We start from the raw sequence: 17682 nt of genomic DNA on the forward strand, positions 1-17682 counted from the left end.
GTGGAGAAAAGGCTGTTCTCTCCTTCTGCCTTCCCTCAGACCTTCACCAAACCTTCTGGCACATCCTACAGTCTCCAGCTCCCTGCACCCAGATTAGAGGAAAATACGTTGAATTTAAAAAGCAGTCTCTTCTGTCTACATTTACCATGGACTAAGAGTTTTCTTGGAAAATATTTAACTTTCACAGTCTCATGGCTTCCAAATTCAGTATTGATAGCATGCATCTTCTGGAGAGCTTTAATTTAAGACTAATTCTGCCAGGTAGCCTAATTTGGAAATCAGATTAAAGAGATCTTTAATCAGTAACATTTCTCTCATTAATGAAAACTTGTCTCTATCAGATGCATTAACTTGCAGACCTAGTCAAAATTATTTGTTGTTTTGGCTTGGTCTAAAAACATCACATTATATAATACAGATTTCAAGATACTGCCATTTTGAAAGTGTTGTATTCTTGTGATTTCTCTTTTAAAAGAGAGGTTGGTTTCTCTTCCCTCACCATGAATAATTGGTGGGCTGGCATGAATGAGTCATGAGCTGCATACATCAGGACTACTTAAGTCAACTTAAAGTCCTTCAAACCTCAGTTGATAATTAGAAATGAGAGTATAGGCAGGGTTCTCAAATCCTGATTAGAAGTCACTTAGAATAATTAAAGAAGGAATGGATGCAATTTGAAATATTCTCACCCTGGTAGGCTAATTCTAGTTGGTGAGCAGAAATATCCATAAAATATTCATCAATTTGATAATGTAAAATTTCAGATTATGTGTTTTAAAAAAATCATTGCTCAGACATACAGCAGTAGCCCAAAGTAGGTGGAGACAAATGTCAGCAGTAGGTTAGCAGTCATATAGTGTTTAACACTGAGTGTTGTGCTCTCTATTACACTATTTAGAATTGTTATTATTACATTGTCTTTAATAGTGAAAAAATGACTTTGATAAACCAGATATATTGAGGCATAACTGCCCTAACTTTTTTATCATTCATGACATTCACTTGCAAAACACCCATGTGATTTCATTATGTGAGTCTATTTGCACCCTCATCTCCTTATATTTTAACCTGAATTTTCCCCCATGTGTGCAATTATTTCCTCCTTTTACTTTTCCTGTTTTGATTTCTGAATTTGTGAGACACTGATTGAGAATCACAGCTGTTTGGAATAAGGTTAAATATATCTGCCTGAGCCCACTGTAAAGCTTGAGGACTATTTTTAGTTTTGTAGACCCCTTGTATTTCCCCAAAATCTTCTGAACAGGAATAAACACATTCTGGAATATTGCTGTCATCCCAAGGCGGACTTCCATAAAGTACTGACCATTAGTGCACTCTCTGTCCTATTGCACCATTCACATGATTCATCAAGAGCCAATTGGATTTTTCTGGCTAGTACACAGTCATCTATAATGTATTTGCTGAGATTGAAATTCAAAGCCAGGTATTGCAAGGATTTCAGATAATACAGTGTCATTTAAAGCTTTTGTATCTTCATCAAGAGCTGTAGTTTAAGCCGTGTACCCTACACCTTCCTATTATGACTGGCTTTTAGTATTTTTGTTGATTCCCACCTGCTCTTGCTTAGAATTCACATTGCCTTGGGAATAGATTTGCAGCTTTGTCCTGATCTGGTCATTGTGTAGATGGCAGAGCAATACTGCAATGATATTTTACTTTCATAGTAAACCAGTTTTCACTTCAATTCTGTGAGCTATCAGGATTTCCAAAGGTAAAAAAAAAGAATTGAGTAACTTTTTCTGCCAACAGAAATGAGAGAAGCAATTTACATTTATGCTCTATTTAATTTTATTTCTTTAAATTTTATTTAGTTAGGACAGAATGAGAAGAGAACTCCTTCTGGAAAGATATCCATCCTAGTAGATAGATGTTAATGGTCCTTTCCAGGAGGACTGTTGGATCCACATTCACACCTCTTGTCACATGTGTTTCTTCTTCTGCTTTGTGCAAACCCATTTTGATTTTGTGTAACAGACGACCAGGAAAGGATTGGCAGGATTGCATGCAGATGTCCATAATTTCCTTAAACATGTTGGAAGGATTTTAAAGTATGTGCATTTTGCTGAGCCAGGAACCAAACAAACTCTCAGAAACCTGCAGCCTAAGCATGTCAGAGCACAGTTTTGGATCTTCCATTTAGGGGAGTATGCCCGTCTACAGAGGGTGACTGTGAAAAGTTGTGGCTTTGAGCTTGTGGCACTCCTTGTGTCTTTATGTTGTCCAGGAAAGTGGAGTCACCATCCCTGGATGAGAGACAACTGGACATGGCACTTAGTGTTATGGTATAGTTGTCACGGTGCTTTTTCATCAAAGTTTCCACTTGATCATCTTGGAGGACTTTATCAATCTAAATGATTTTATGGTTCTGTGATGTGAGAAGCAAACATTTCTGATCCAGTAACTCACTCATGGAGAAATCTTATGAAGAGTCAATCCAGTGAAGGAATAAATGAGAAGAAAATTTTAATGCTTTATTTAGGGCTTGTTAAAGCTTAGATAGGTTTATAACAATTTTTATAATAAAATCAAAATGACAGGAACAGAAAAACATGCCTATTTCAAGATATTTCACCCAGCACTTTGAGCCATGCATAAACTAGTTTTAATTCATATATCTCATTGATCTCAATAGAGGAAAAAACTGTGCTGCGACTTTCCTTAGATGAATGAGGAAAGCTTACTTTTTACGGGAACAAGTAGAAATGTGTGTGTTTAGTGGTGGACTATGCTGACTAGATAGTTATGGACCTTTGCATCACTTAAGTACTTTTCCTGTCCTTGAAAATATAGATACTCAAAAGTAGAGTGTGTCATAAAAGACAGTGGTCAAACAGGAGTGATAATGCAGGTGCTGAAGCTCTCAGCAATATTTATTTTATCTTTTAAAAAAGATATTTACTTTGCAGGCAATCTCGAACTTCTTTTCTCTTTTGAGATTACTTTGAAAAAACCGGTAAGATAAACTATGTATCAAGATATGACTACTTTTTAAAAATCAGGTAGAATTTTTTGAATTTGTCAGAATATTCTGACCACTTATTCTGCATGCTATCTTAGTTTGAAAATCTCAGGATGAATTATCTCTTTTTCCTTTATTATCTGGGGCTGTCTACTTTTAGGAAATCCATGCTGATGTTGCTTATAGAAGGAGGATATAACAGAAAGTATTTTCATTCTTGATTTGTTACAGAAACAAGTTTGAATTTCTTTTTAAAGACTGATAATAAACATGCACAAAATGCATGTTCATTCCTATGAAATATTGACATCAAATTGTGAGATTTAATTTATTTTTGTCTTCCCTCAGCTTGATGGGTATAGTAAGTACTAAAATGGTCCTCTGTGGAGAACAGCACCTCAATTTGATGGGCATATGGCATAAGGTCAGCTTTGGAAAATTGTCATTCTTACATTCCATCTTTGCCAAAACATTGTTATTGAAGTTTAGAAACACTAATTTAGAGTTTTTAATATAGAATCCCACAAATATATGAGAGGAAGGCTTGTTGATGAATCTTTTATATAGGATAGATTATAGCTGAGAATCCTCAAATACCGTTTCTTGCAAAGCCAGTTTTTAAACTAAACCCCACAGTGTTGGCTAGACTATGCAATTCCCAGTGGAGCAATAATGAGGCAGAGAGGGAAAAAAGTCCCTGTTCCACTCTGTGTCCAGCTTCTGCTTCTGACCCTCCATTTAGTGCCTCACATAGATAGTACCTGGCTTACTTTCAAGCCTTTACACAAACAGGTTATTTCCTGCAAAAGGCTTTGGTGTTGCTGGCTCCACTCTAGATTCCTAACACCAATTCACACCTGTAACACCCAACAAACTGGACATGATGTTTATTGGGTGGCTTCAGTTGTTCCTGCCAGCCAGGAGGACACCATCAGAGTGCGGCCAGTATAACTCCACACAAAATGCACTTAAATGTCTTCACCCCCAGTCTGGGAACATGTTCGGTGGTAAAGTGAGAAGTGGTACAAGGAGACACCTAATCCTTTCTGATATCTATTCCTGTCAGGGAATTCATTCCTTCTAACAGAAACTGTTTCCACTTAACAAGGCACTTCTGGAGCTTTTCACATGGCCAAGAGAAGGTACAACTGCTGAGCTAAGCTCTTTAGGCGTCACCTGACCCACAGCTGGGGTCGCCTCAGCAGGCACAACTGCTAACCTCTGCAGAGCCTTATTTTGTACAAGGTGTGACACCATCCTGTGTGTGCCAGGCCAGAGCAACTCTCCATGCACAAGAAAAGAGCTCCAGCACAGGGGTTTCAGACCTGCTGTCTCCATGGGGCTATTTGGCCTCTGCCCTGCTGCTGCTCACTGCATCTCCCTATGTCTACATATTGTTTTTTCACTCTGATGCCTGCAAAGGACCTTGCAAAAATGTTGTGGCTCTATTCCTTGAGGTTTGGGTAAGTACATTTGTAAGAGTCTTTCTTCCTCAACTGTTGAGTCCCGAGACCCTAGTCTATACCCATATCATTTCATTCCTGACTTATTTAAACATATGACCTGTACTTGTTGGCAGAAATGAAAGTTTTGGTCCAAGACAAGGGGTGAACATGTTTTGAGTGTCATGTATTACCAGCAGAGATCACCATATATGAAGAGTCTTTCACAATCAAAGACACTGCAGCCCCCCATGGCAATAAATGCTCTAATAGAGGAAAGCTACATTTAAAAAATTCTGAGAAACTGCGAAGTCCTATTCTCTATGCACAAGGATGGATTTTAGTATGTGCTAAGGTATCTATGAAAATTAATGAAATGTCAGTTTGAGGGCTGGAAATATATTTTTAGTTAATATTTTAATATGAGCAGGTGAAGATAAAGTACATCCCATGTAGACAGATAAATAGGAAAGTCTTCTGTGGTTACTTGCCAAGCATACATGCAAATAATTGCATTGAAGAGGAGCAGTATTTAGACTAGCTGAGAATTAATACCATGTTTAGCAGGATGCATGGGAAAATGGATACTCTGCTTCACCTGTGAAATGTATTCTTATTTCCATAAGGGCCAAAATTATTAGGAATTACTGAAAGAGATTTCAGCACCTTATGTTATGTACAGTGTGATGATAGTGTGCTAATGGAAATCAAACAGTATGAGTTGAAAGTAGCTGTAATCTTCATGCCTGTTAACAGTTGTAAAATCACTGACATTAGCTGTAATATCATTCAGGATGGAGTTTAAGGCATTGGTGGGCAGATGGAGGAAAGGGGAATTAATTCACATTTTCTTTGGAAAACTGTATATAGTCCTTTGCTTTGTCTTTCATGCCTGCTCTCACACTAAAAAGAAATCTCAACATTTTTATTATGATTATTAGTTGTTGTAGTAGCAGTAGTAGCAGTAGTAGTAGTTGTAGTAGCAGCCACCAGTTTCAACTAAATTCGGCAGAAGAACTGAAGCTCTCAGAATTATTTAGATTTGTCAAGTCTTATGGAGCTGTGACACTGTTGCAGTAGGCCCAGTAAAAAAAGTCTAGTGTTAGCTCACCAAGCAATGCTTGGTCTCATAAACAACCTCCATATGCTTTGGTATTTCTTGTACCCTCCAACACAACAATCACCCACAGGGCACTGACCTGTAAGGAGACAGACCATTTGGTTTGGTGACTGCTGAACTAGCTTTTTAGTTCACAGGGGATGCTGCTTAAAAATTTAATCCTCAACTATCGGTAGAAATGTTGCATTTTTGCAATATCTTGTGAAATAGCTGGGTGTTGATTTGTTTTGCTTTGATTTTAAATCAATGGTGTATTTGTAAGTGACTGGTTGAACAATATGCACAACACTTCCATTCTTTCCTAACAGAGGACAGTGAGTTTCCACTTATTTCTTTTCTGTCTGAAGCTGTAACTTGTGGCTATAATTCTATTTCAAAAACTGATATACAGAGCTATTTCCATGAAATTCAGCATTAGGAGTGTCAGGGAAAGAAATGGTGAAGAATGCGAGATGTTAAGCAAAACTCTTGCTAAGCAGGGTGAGTCTTTAGCAGTCTCTAAAATCTGGTAGATGAACTTTAAAGGTTGCATATGCTTCAGTAGGCAAAAGCTGTGCTTCAGCAAACCTTAGACTAAGTGGCACTAATGCTAAATGCATGTTGCCCACTTCCATAAAAAGAGCAGTGAAAAAAACCCTCAGAAATCACATTTGCTTAAGGATTTAGGAAAAAAGGTGACTTGTGGATGGATGAGATTTAAGCATCATATAAATAAGCTAAGTGTTCTGAGGAAACTTGACTCTCTTTAAGAAACAGAATTGACACAGAGGAATCAATAAGTCTTAAACCAAAAAAGGACCCCATTGCAATATCTCATTGATGAGGCATTGTGGCTTTACGATACCTTTATTTTTAGAGAATTTCTATGATGACTCAGGTGCATTAATGTCAATTACTTGAGTATAATTTTCTCTTTTATGTCTCACAGGAATTGACTCACAATGATAATTAAATATATTTACCCAAGGAAAAAAATGTAGATAAAACCAGTATGATGTTCCAGGTACATTAAATATTACCCAGTTTTAATAGGAATGCATTTAGCAGCATGTGAACCTTCTTTACTATGAAGTGTAAGAAGATCTTCAGATACAGCATTCAGGATTCTTAACAATATGAAGCAATCATACTTGCAAATGAAGTTACTTTTGTAATAGATACACTGTATTAAATTCGTGCATCAAAAATTGTGTGTATTAAACTTTGCAGTGGGATGTAAAAACCCTGGATTCCTGGAAACAATTCCAGGGCATCTCTTTACATTTCACAGTCTTTTCTTAGTCCAAAGGTGTTACCTCAACATCTGCAGGAGAGATAACCGGGAATGGGCCATTAATCATGGGTTGACCACATCTTCACAGTTCATCAGGAGATCCGATATCGATCTGGGCGGAGGGTGGCAGGAATCTTCCAACAGAAGATTCGGAGACTTTTCATTCAGACTCCTTTTCAATTTCTCAGGAAACTCTTTCAGACATCCCTTGCGGGATACCGGACTTTTCTATGATTGTGTTACGTGGCTGATGTCATGTTCTTCGGGTTCTTTGTTACCGTCTTGTTTATGCCTCAGGGTAGAAAAATGGTATAAAACACCTACCCTGAGACCCCGAATTTGGGAGCAGTACTCCAGAGAAACACCCTTTGCTGCTCCCGGATTGTCCACCCAGCATTCGATAGATGTTGTCTGAGTTTATCGTGGCATTTTCCGAAATTGCTTTTCAAATTTGTTAAATAAATCTTTGATTTTGGAAATTGGTTCTGATAATTTATAACACTTTTCTTCTCAGTATTCTTTACAAGAAGCACATTTCAAAAGATGCTGTTTTGATATTTATTTAAACAGTTTTAAAACAAAGCCTCAGGTTGTGGAATCTTATGCATATCACTTGCTTTTTCTTCAAATTGACAGCCAGTGCAACTTTTCAACAAGTCTTACATAGTTGATAGTTAGCTGGCCTTGTTAAAGATTTAAACTCTCAGCTAATGTTTGCCCTTTTCAAGGGAAGATAGTTTGCTACATCTTGCTCTCCTGCAGACTCTGCAGACATCCTTTCTCCTGACAAATGGAGCTAGTGCTGGACTACAGTTTCAGCCCTGCTGCCCATTACTTTATTTTCAGATAAACAGAAGCAATTTACCTGGTGGGAAAAAAATGTGCACCATTCAGCTTTGTCAGAAGGAAGACATGACAGTCAAAAGAATTGCAGTGGCTACAGAAGTAAATGCTGTCTTTGGCCATGTGAATTCACAAATGTCCTTTCTGTGCTTGTTTTTTGATAAGTTTAGCACAGTTCAGACCCAGTATCTGATGTGGGGCCATAAGACTATTCTTGCAGTGTTTAGCTGCTAGCTCTTTGTTAGAAATTCACTTACAGTTTCTGTTAGTTAGCATCTTTCTTTCATGCCTATACTGCTGGAAACCCTGAGGCATAGGCCTAAGGCACAATAATCATGCTATCCTTGCTGGAATCAGAACAGTGAGAATCTCCCAAGTGAATATAGTTTCCCTTTCCTTCCTTTTTTGTCTTTAGGTTTTGGTTTTTTGACCAATGTAGTACCAAATAGGTAAACTGTGGCACATAACTATTATTCAGATGAAACACCTCCCACCTTTCTGCATTGTTTTTTCCTATTCTTTTTGGTTTGCTTCTTCTATTCATTTTGTTTCTTTCTTTAAGTCTTCCTTAAGAGGCTTTCAGAAATCCATTTAGTCTGACTCAGTTTGAAATATAAATAGCAGGCAGATCACTGTCCCAAATATCATCTGTGTGACTCTCTTTAGCACTTAAACAGCATCCGGTATGTGACTGGCACCGGCACAGAGAGAAGAGTCTCTGCAGACTAAGCTGATTTAGACACACGTCATGAGACCAGCATGTCAGTAATTGCCAGTTTACACACTGAAGAGCTCCTATCTGGTAGTGAAAGAGAAAATTTTGTGATAAATTACCATGGAGTAGGTCTTAATATAGGTCATGTATATTTTTACTGTGTTAAAAGTTAACTCCTTAATGACTCCTGCAGAAACACATTTTTCTGGCTGTACCCAAAGATCAGAATTTCTCAGAGGCAGAGGTCTGTATCACTGTTAAAGTACCTGGGGTATCTACCAGACCTTTCATGTAAAGATTTTTAAGAAGAAGAAAACGGACCAATGTAATTACTGTGAGTTTAGCACTTTTCACCCCTGTTTCTGTTTTGTGGCATGTCTTAATTTACCAAAAATACTACCTGGAGGATAACCTGTGGATTCTTATCTCACTTATGCTTCTGGATGGTTCAAGATGAGGTCACCACCTGTCTTGGAGTTGTAAATCCTGGCCTAAAAACATGCAAGCTCAACCTCTGTGTATCAGTATATAGTTTATCTATGCAGATATGGAAAGATTATATGCAGGACTGATAGCATTCAGAAGGTATTTTCATCAAAAATAAACCACTGACAAATTTTACAACCAGGTAAAAATTTCCATCCAATGTCTGCTTTAGCAAAAGATTTAAATTTAAAAAATCCTCTAACAATGTTTTCCAACAATGTAATAATGTCTTAGACTTCTTTATTTAATATCATTGTGTTGCATGATCTATATAACAAAATTACATATTGAAAAAGTTCTACTTTTTTATATCTTTGAGTAGGAGTGTCTATTTTGGTATTATGCTTCTAAGGAAAACTACCTGTCTTTAAGTCCAATTTTTGAACTAGTGAAGATATCCCCATTAATATGCTTTGATTTGATTAAACTTCAGATTAAAGAAGAAAAATAAATCAGTTGTTTCAAGCGAGGCTTGAAAAAAATCATTTTTGTGTTCCCTTGTGATATCAGCAGGCCATACTCAGCTGCCTGAAACACTTTGTAGGAGTCAAGTTTGAGTTTTGCCCTCAGATGTCTGGAATAAACAGACTGAAGATGCATGAGTTCAGGAAGGGTGAGATAGGACATGTGGGCACGATGCTCCAAAACTGGAAGCTGTTCACTTTCACAAAGTTTGGTCCAATTAGCTCTTCATTTTTCAGTGTAGCAGATACATTTGCTCTCAATTTTCTGATGATCAGACTAAAGTACTTGCGTGAAGATTTATTATGCTGGTGAAAGAAAAGGTGACTTTCTTTCCAAAAGAGATCCACAGGTAAAATGAACACTGATTTTTAAATTTTCTTTCTTTGTGTCAAGCTTTGTCCTCAGAATTCTGGAGTTGTTTTTTTATGTAGCATTTTTACCTTTCTTGGAGGACGTTATCCTTAAATGAGCCTTATCATCCCAATGACTATATCTTTAAAAAGAGGTAAAAGGAAGACATACTGCAGCACCTTTGAACTTTAGAAATATAGTATGTGCTACAGGTCATGCCAGTAAAAATGTAAGTGTACTATATGCTAGAAGCCATTTCAATCACAGCACTCGATTAACAGTGTTCTTTTCTCTGAACATGATGCACCGCTTCACAAATATAGTTTTTTATCAGTATTAATGTTTGCTACAAGCAGGTGAAGCAAGAAAATATATAAATAAAGTGGCATAAAGTAGGATTAAGTGGAATCACTCCTCAAGGATTATCAGAGCACCTTATTACTCACAGAGCCTTATATCATCATATCACGTGGAAACAGCTTCTATTTTATGAGATTCTTTTTAATTCCTAACCCTTGCCCTCCTTCATTACAGAGATGTTTTTTGCTTGTTACTAGTATTTTAACCACTTAGTAGTTTAAATTTAGCCATTTAGCCTTACTAGGCATTCAACTTCATACAGTTTTAACATAATTTAACTATCAACTTCTACACCACTGTTTCATTTTTACATGTAAATAATATTTTCTATTTTCTTGCCATTCGAGTAAATTAGTAAAGGGCTTTAAATATGAAACAGTTATTCTTTTCTCCTTGCACTGATGTCTGTTAAAAGGACTTTTTAACAGCAAGATGTTGCAATATGTCCTGCATATTCAAGACCATAAATGGAAGAAGATACTTAGAAGATCATCTGAAAGAAGCATAAGTATCAAATATTTCTCAATGCATATACCATTTTTGATGACATAATTTTTGGCCAAGATGAGTGGTTTACATTGTTGTCTTGCTGTCTAAGCAGGAGGATATCAAGCCCATTTATTTTTCTGGGCCTGTGACATTAAAAGCCAGTTGTGACTATTAAAAAATGTTGAGATATAGTTGAAAACCCAAGCTGATCAAACAAAGGCTAGCAAGGTAACCATCTGCCCAGCATGGTAGAGAACTCTCAAACTGCATAGTCAAGGTAAATCTTAGTTTATTCAATGCTTATCACAGTTTAATTCTATATATAACGTAAGTGCTCTGTGTAACACATCATAATGGTTTGTCTGTACACTCAATTGTCTGATATGCATTTGGCTGATAGCTGGAAAATAAATCAAAGCTGTACATCTCTACACCAGTTCTCTATCCTGAGTCTCAAGTGCTCCTTTCTGATGGAAGATTCTGACCCTTAAAGAAACATCCATTTGTCCAAAGTTAAGAACAGTTGCCAATAACATGTAATTTCCAAAAATGTCCAATGCTGACACTTCAATCAACCCCCTAAGAAATCTCTTGCATTTCTTACCCCTTCTTATAGGTAATTTCCACCACCCTTGTTCCAAATGCCCAGCCTAAGGCCTTGCTTTACATTTATGAGAAATTTTTTTTCCTGCTATGCCTTCTCAGAGCAGTAGAGACAAGTTATGAGGACTGTCTAGATTGAAGTGTTCAACAATTCTCATCATACCTATTTTCATTAGGAAGTTTCCACCTGGTCAAGCTCTGTCCAGCCAGGATAAACAAAGACAATTACAGTGTCAGTGTTTTCTAAACAGCCACTTTTGCAGAAAATGGCTTTCCTTTTATTTAATAAAAGTACAATTGAATGTAATTTTGTTCTTTTAAGTAAACGGTTCTCTAAAAGAGATACAATTACAAAATCACAACTCAATCTGTAAAAAGCCAATGTTCAACAGGTTCCAAGAAGTAGACCCTGGATTATCTTTTGAGCTCTTCAAAGCAGTCTTTTAAGTGCCACTGCTTAATAACAACTGATAGTTGCACTCTTTGTACATAAACTTAGTCCTTTAAGACTTGCAGCATAAGATAGCCATCTTGTCGTCTTTGTTGTTAGTGGAAAATAGAGACACTGAATTGCCTTATGGCTGCTCCTGACTATAGATAAAACCTAGACAACAATCTATGACTGGCCAGTATATTTTTTATCTTTCACTAAAAGAAGCTTTATAAAATCAATCCTATTTGTAAAGTTACCATCCTCTGGTGAATCTTGAGAGGTTTCCAGCTGTTCCTCCAATCCCTAAAAAACTCCAGAGTCTCTCCAGCTGATTTCTTTCTTTTGCTGAAAGAAAACTCCTGTCCAGTCTTGTAGAGTACATAGTCAGTTCATTCTCCTTGTTAGTTCCTACTCAGATCACATGAACCTTTACTAAAGGTCTACACAAGTCCCTATGAATTTAATTGAAAGTTTCACTCTGATTTCACCAGGCTCTGGGCAAAGCCTTTTTGCTTCCATTGTGGCCCTATAGGATTTTTCTAGTCTTCTCTCTTTTCTAGTCAACTCTCTAAACTTGATGATCGTCTTCTGAGTCAAACAGCTGCCAAATATCCTGCTGGGCACTAAGTAACTGCTGCTAATTTCTCATTGCATAGATAATGAAGCCTGACATACATACAACACAGCACATGAGATTCAATCTTAGCTTTCTGAACCATACTAAATGGAGACATTAACTGTAAATTCACAGTTTATTTTCTATGATTTCTGAGTAGACAGAGCTTAAAACTACCACTAATCCTCCATGTGTATCTTTTTGATGCACATTTGATTTCTCCCGTATTCCATTAATAATAAGAGCATCCAAGAGTGTTACTCTTGTCACTAACAAATGTGTGCTCTGTGCCAAAATACTTTTTTTTACCCACATATTGACATCTTTGTTCATGACAGGGTATAGAGTCCAGGGAGAAAAAGCACTTCAAGGCATGAGCTCTAATCTTGCTGGCAAGAACAGATTAGGGGTCTCATACAAGTATGGAGAATTGCCCACCACAACTTCTATCTCATTGTGCTGCTGTTTCAACTACTTAAGAGCCCAGATCTGTTTTGTGCAATGGCTCTGCCTGTCATTTCTCAGGAGTTTACAATAGGGAGCTGTCACCTGCCTTGTGAAGCTCCCAGTTCTCTGTCATGCAGCCAATGCCAGTGTTTCCCATACCAGTCTGGGCTGCTATTCCAATGCTCCTCTCTGCTGCCTTCATGACAGATGGTGCACAGCTCTGCAGTGGCCACAGCCAAAAGTGACTCGTGGAGGTGTGATTCCACTGTAAAGATTTTCCAGCATTGCTGTTCAGAAAAACTCCAGTGAGAGGAAGTGACAGTTAAAAATTTTATTATGTACATAGAAGCACTTATTCACCCCTCATTGAGCACAGAGCTGGAGGGTACCACTGTGCCTATTAGTGCCCATTTGCATTACCTGAGCATCATGAATTTCTGCTGCATCAATGCTAACATGTTGCATTCTGACTTGCCAAGCTGGAACAGCTATAATGTTGTGGAGGTCTTTAACAGTCGTTGGAACCACACACGTTTGAGAAGCTGCATGGTCAGGTGATGGGCTAACAGTGAGGGCTTGTCATCTGGGGCCAGCACACATTGCCAACCTTGCACACGAAGCAGCTGCACCAAGGAAAAGCGCAAGAGCAGTGCAGCTGGGTGGGCTGTGTGAGTCTGGTGGCAGCACCTCAGTAGCACACTCACTCAGCCTTTGCTTGCTCACGGCTGGCTCACGGCTGGCTCACAGCTGACTTAGGGACATATGTGAGCATCACATGGAAAATGCAGAAGAGCCTTGTCCAATATTCAGCATGCAGAAAGCCCAGATTTAAGGCAGTCTTAAGAAAAGACAAGAAGGTGCAGTCCAGAAACAAAAAGTATTCTGTTAGTTCTTAGGAGGCATAAAGAAAACTCTGAAGCATAGGAGTAATTAATTGACGTTAGAGGGGTTTCTTTTAAAATAGGCTACCTATTCCCCAAAAATGCTAAGACTACAGGTAGTTCTACTGGGACCCTATAAAGGGGAACAACAGTTTTTAGTACATGCTTCTTTAAAAATAACACAAAAATAGAACTGGGGAAAAAATTAACATGTGTCTCACCTCAGTGACCTAGTAGTGATAATGAACATCATAAAGTTAAGTCTACAGAGGCATATTTGTGCCTCTTTGGATACTGTAAACATTTAGGCTCCTCAGTAACAGGATCCGTACTGGCAGTCATATCCTAAAAGAATGCAGGCTAACAACCTATTACATTTGCATTAAAACATCTTAGAGCTGAAGGCAGGTGTTGAATTTTCAGTGAAGAGGGTTATAAATTGACTTTAATTCTCCTCCTTTCTCATCCTGGCTCTAGATGGCTTCACTTCTCCACTGATGTTCTTCACTTCTATGGTTTCTAAACTTGAGGCAGTATGACCGCTTGTTGACAGTGAATGTACTGTATATACCTCTAAATTGCTTTCAAGCCGATAACTCCTTCTAATAAGCTTTGAGACAGTGTTCAGCATGTTTAATGTTTCTATTATTTTTCTGTGGAATTAAAAACCGTTGCCAATTTTTTTCCTTGTTTAAATCTTCTTACCCCCAATGAGATGGAAGAGGGAGAAGACTTATGCTACAGGTGCACAATTCTGAGCACAGCTGTCTCTCCTGACTGTGTATGAAGGCTTGTTGTAGAAAACAAGACCACTGCCAACCTAGCTTGTAACAGGAAAATATGTATTCACTGATTATTATTTTTGTTTGGGTTTTATTCCTCTGTAAAATAAAAATGCAGATGTAGAGCTCTATGTGTTGTTGGCACTGGTGCCCCATAGGTCTTGTCACAGTAAATTAAAAGAAAAGAGATATTTGCTAATTTGTGGTTAGAAAAAAATTAAAATTAAAAAAAGGCATTAAAGTGATAGTCCCTTCATAAGTCTGGCAACAACAGGGAAAAACAGCTTCACAGCCTGATGTTGTTGCAGTTTGGCAGTCAAATGGGTTTGTGTAGGCTGCTGTTGGCAGCAGTTTTCATTAGCTTAGGGCCTCCTTTCTGGAAAGACAGAGCTGAGCTGCCAGATACAGATGTCCAGTCTGTGCAAGCAGGGCTCACTAGTACACTGTGACTAGTACCTGCTGAGCAGCCCCCTTGAGCATCTCCCATCTGCCTGCCTTTAAGTGCAATTCTCTTATCAATATGACATCTTCCTTAAATATCCAGGCTTTAATTCATATGTTTGCTTTAAGATAAATTTCCTGTTACGTTAAAGAAACCATTAATACTCATGGCAGAACTTCTCAGCAAGGAGAGTGAAGCCACATATCTGTATACTTTGAATAAATGCCACCATCACTACAAACTCCTGATTGGTATGGGGCACTGTTTGAATTATTAGTAGTATTTATGCTTCAGCTAGTCAGCTAATATACAAAACTAATCTAAGATCATTGTAATGTTTACTGATTACCTTTGGTATTTCCCACAAATGAGAGAGCACTTGCAGAAAAAGAAATCAGCACCACTACGGATCAGATAATTGTTATCCTCCTGGTGCATCTGGTTCCATGACTGCAATAAGATCAGAAGGATTTAGTTCTTTTTCTTTCTGTCTCCCTGAAATGAAATATGAAATTATTATTTCTTCACTGAGAGACAAATTAGAAAGAATTAATCATGTCCTCATGACAAAAGAATTCTTTTCAAGTAATGGCTGTTGCTAGAAAATATTTTAAAACATTTTTTAGAAAAAAGTATCCTTATTGATGTTGTACTGATTATAATTCAGCAAATACTCTCTATATGATGAAGTTTTGAAAATTAGATCTTTCCAGAACTCTGGAGATGAACCTGGTGAAGATTCTGAATTTTTCAGGATCCAAAAAGACTCCTAGATAAATTGTGCCTAAGGAATAATGTGTAGCTTTAGTATCTTCCTCTTACAAAATTTTTCTCAACATCTTTATACTAAGATAAATTTTTCAGTGCAGCTAGAATTTGGACTGGAAAGAATAAAGTTTTGGAACATGAAGTGGTAAACTTTCAGGATGCAGTCACATTTGCTTTGTTATTGTATATGCCTCAACAATGTGGGGTTTTTTTTACTCTGTACATGAAAGTTTGAGGGCTCTCCAGAAAACAAAAACTTACTTGCTATTTTATTGTCACTCCTTCCTGAGAAGAGAGCTTTATTCAATCAACAGAAGAAAAGATCACTACCATACCTTATCCTGCTGGCAGCAATGTTTTAAGAGAACAACTACATCAAAACCTTAGGTGGTAGAAATTAGTTTATGTGAGCAAGAAATTTCCCCCATTGTGCAGCTAAGTAGGTGTACTCTGGCAGTTCTTTGTTTTGCTTCTGAACTGTGGTGGAGTTTTTGAAGGTTGGAGGGGGCTGGTTTCTTATATTGGAGTCCATTATTTTGTAGCTCTGCATCTTGATGTGGTACATGCAGTCCAGAACAGCCCAGTACTTAGAGTGACACAGCTGAGGACTTTTCCTGGCATTGTCCAAAATATTTCATTTGTGGCTCTAAACTCGATGTGGTTATGTCAAGGTTAAGACCAGGCAAACAAATACGTCATATGCCCATCTCCTGTGTCTCCATTATTCAAACAGCAGTGGAATTCTGTCTCCATTTACTTACTGTTTGACTTAACTGGTATGCATTTAGCCCTTCTAATATCTCCATAGGTCTGTTTTGAAAGTGAATTTTCACTTTTGTTTTGCCACCCTGGATTTCTTTCAATCTGTCACTGCCTCATGTGTAATGAGATGTCCAGAACTGCAGGTGTATTATATCTATTGCCCTACGCAGATGAAATACCTTCTGTAGATTGAATGCTATTTTAAAAGATATGAAAATTCTGATGTCAAGCTGCATTGCAAAAGGATTTCTTGATTGCTTCAACATCATGACTAGGTTTCTTTCTGTGTGTTCAACAGTGAGATATTAATTTTTTTTTTTTTTAATTACTGGAAACAACTGGAGAAACAGTCTTTTCACTCCCACAGAAGTCTGAGGCAGTTAAGCTGATTAGGTAGCTACTTGGCTGAGGTTAAGTAAGATGTGCCCATTATGAAATTTGCAAAAATTAAGTTACAGCCTAAGTGACATGGAAGTGGACTGCAGAGAAGGTAAACACGATTCTGTGGAAGAAAGACCGTTCAGACCATGCTCACACCTTCTGGTACATATAAATGACAAATATAAATTCCTTCTTGATTGACTCATTATGTAGAAGGCAGAACTAATGCATAACTAACTTGTATATTAGGCATGCCTTACATAAGGCAAGCAGAGGCATCTCTCTGACATTAAAAAGTGCACATTAAAAGATCTGAAGGAGTAGTGGTCAAAAAATTGCAGTCAAGAATGTCATTTTTCTCTCAGAGAATATGACATCTTTAAAATTCAGCAGTTCCCTTGATGTCTGTCAATGTGTCTGTTTGTTTTGAGGAATGAAAAAGATGAAACGTTGCTTTTTGGTAAGGTCAAAACCTTTCCTTTTCAAGCATACCTGGAATGCTTTGATTGTTTCAAGACTCACATTCTTACTTTGCAAAACTGTAAATGTGTAGATCAGTATGCTCTAAAATCAGTAGCATATTTACCTTTATTTCTTTTAAAAGACTAATCAAAATAAATGTATTTAGGCTTGTCTAAAACATATACTTTATGCTGCTGGCTCTGTGATTAAAAAATAAGTCATTTAGAAGTTTTTATTTCTCTTTACTATTGGAACACCATTTTGAAATAGATTAGATAAGATATTGAGCTACCTTTGAAACACCAAATATTGTGTGCAGGGTCAACAAAGCAAAAAGCTAGGTTGGATCACACACAGATGCAAGAACACAATCCTAGATATGAATATTAGTACACAGGCTGGGCTCCACTGTTCTATTTCAAACACCAGCTCAGTAAATTCAGCTTAATAGGGACATGTTTTATAGTAACTCTTTTATTGTAATCTTCCTTCAGAGCTAGTAACATACGTAAAATCAAAAGCTCCACTGAAGAGTGAAGCTCTGCCTATGACTTTAACCTATGTCTTTGTCAGAACCTTGT

This window comes from Chamaea fasciata, unplaced genomic scaffold (assembly GCF_029207755.1).
Source record: "Chamaea fasciata isolate MVZ Bird 193981 ecotype frontalis unplaced genomic scaffold, bChaFas1.0.hap1 SCAF_5, whole genome shotgun sequence".
Taxonomy (NCBI): domain Eukaryota; kingdom Metazoa; phylum Chordata; class Aves; order Passeriformes; family Sylviidae; genus Chamaea; species Chamaea fasciata.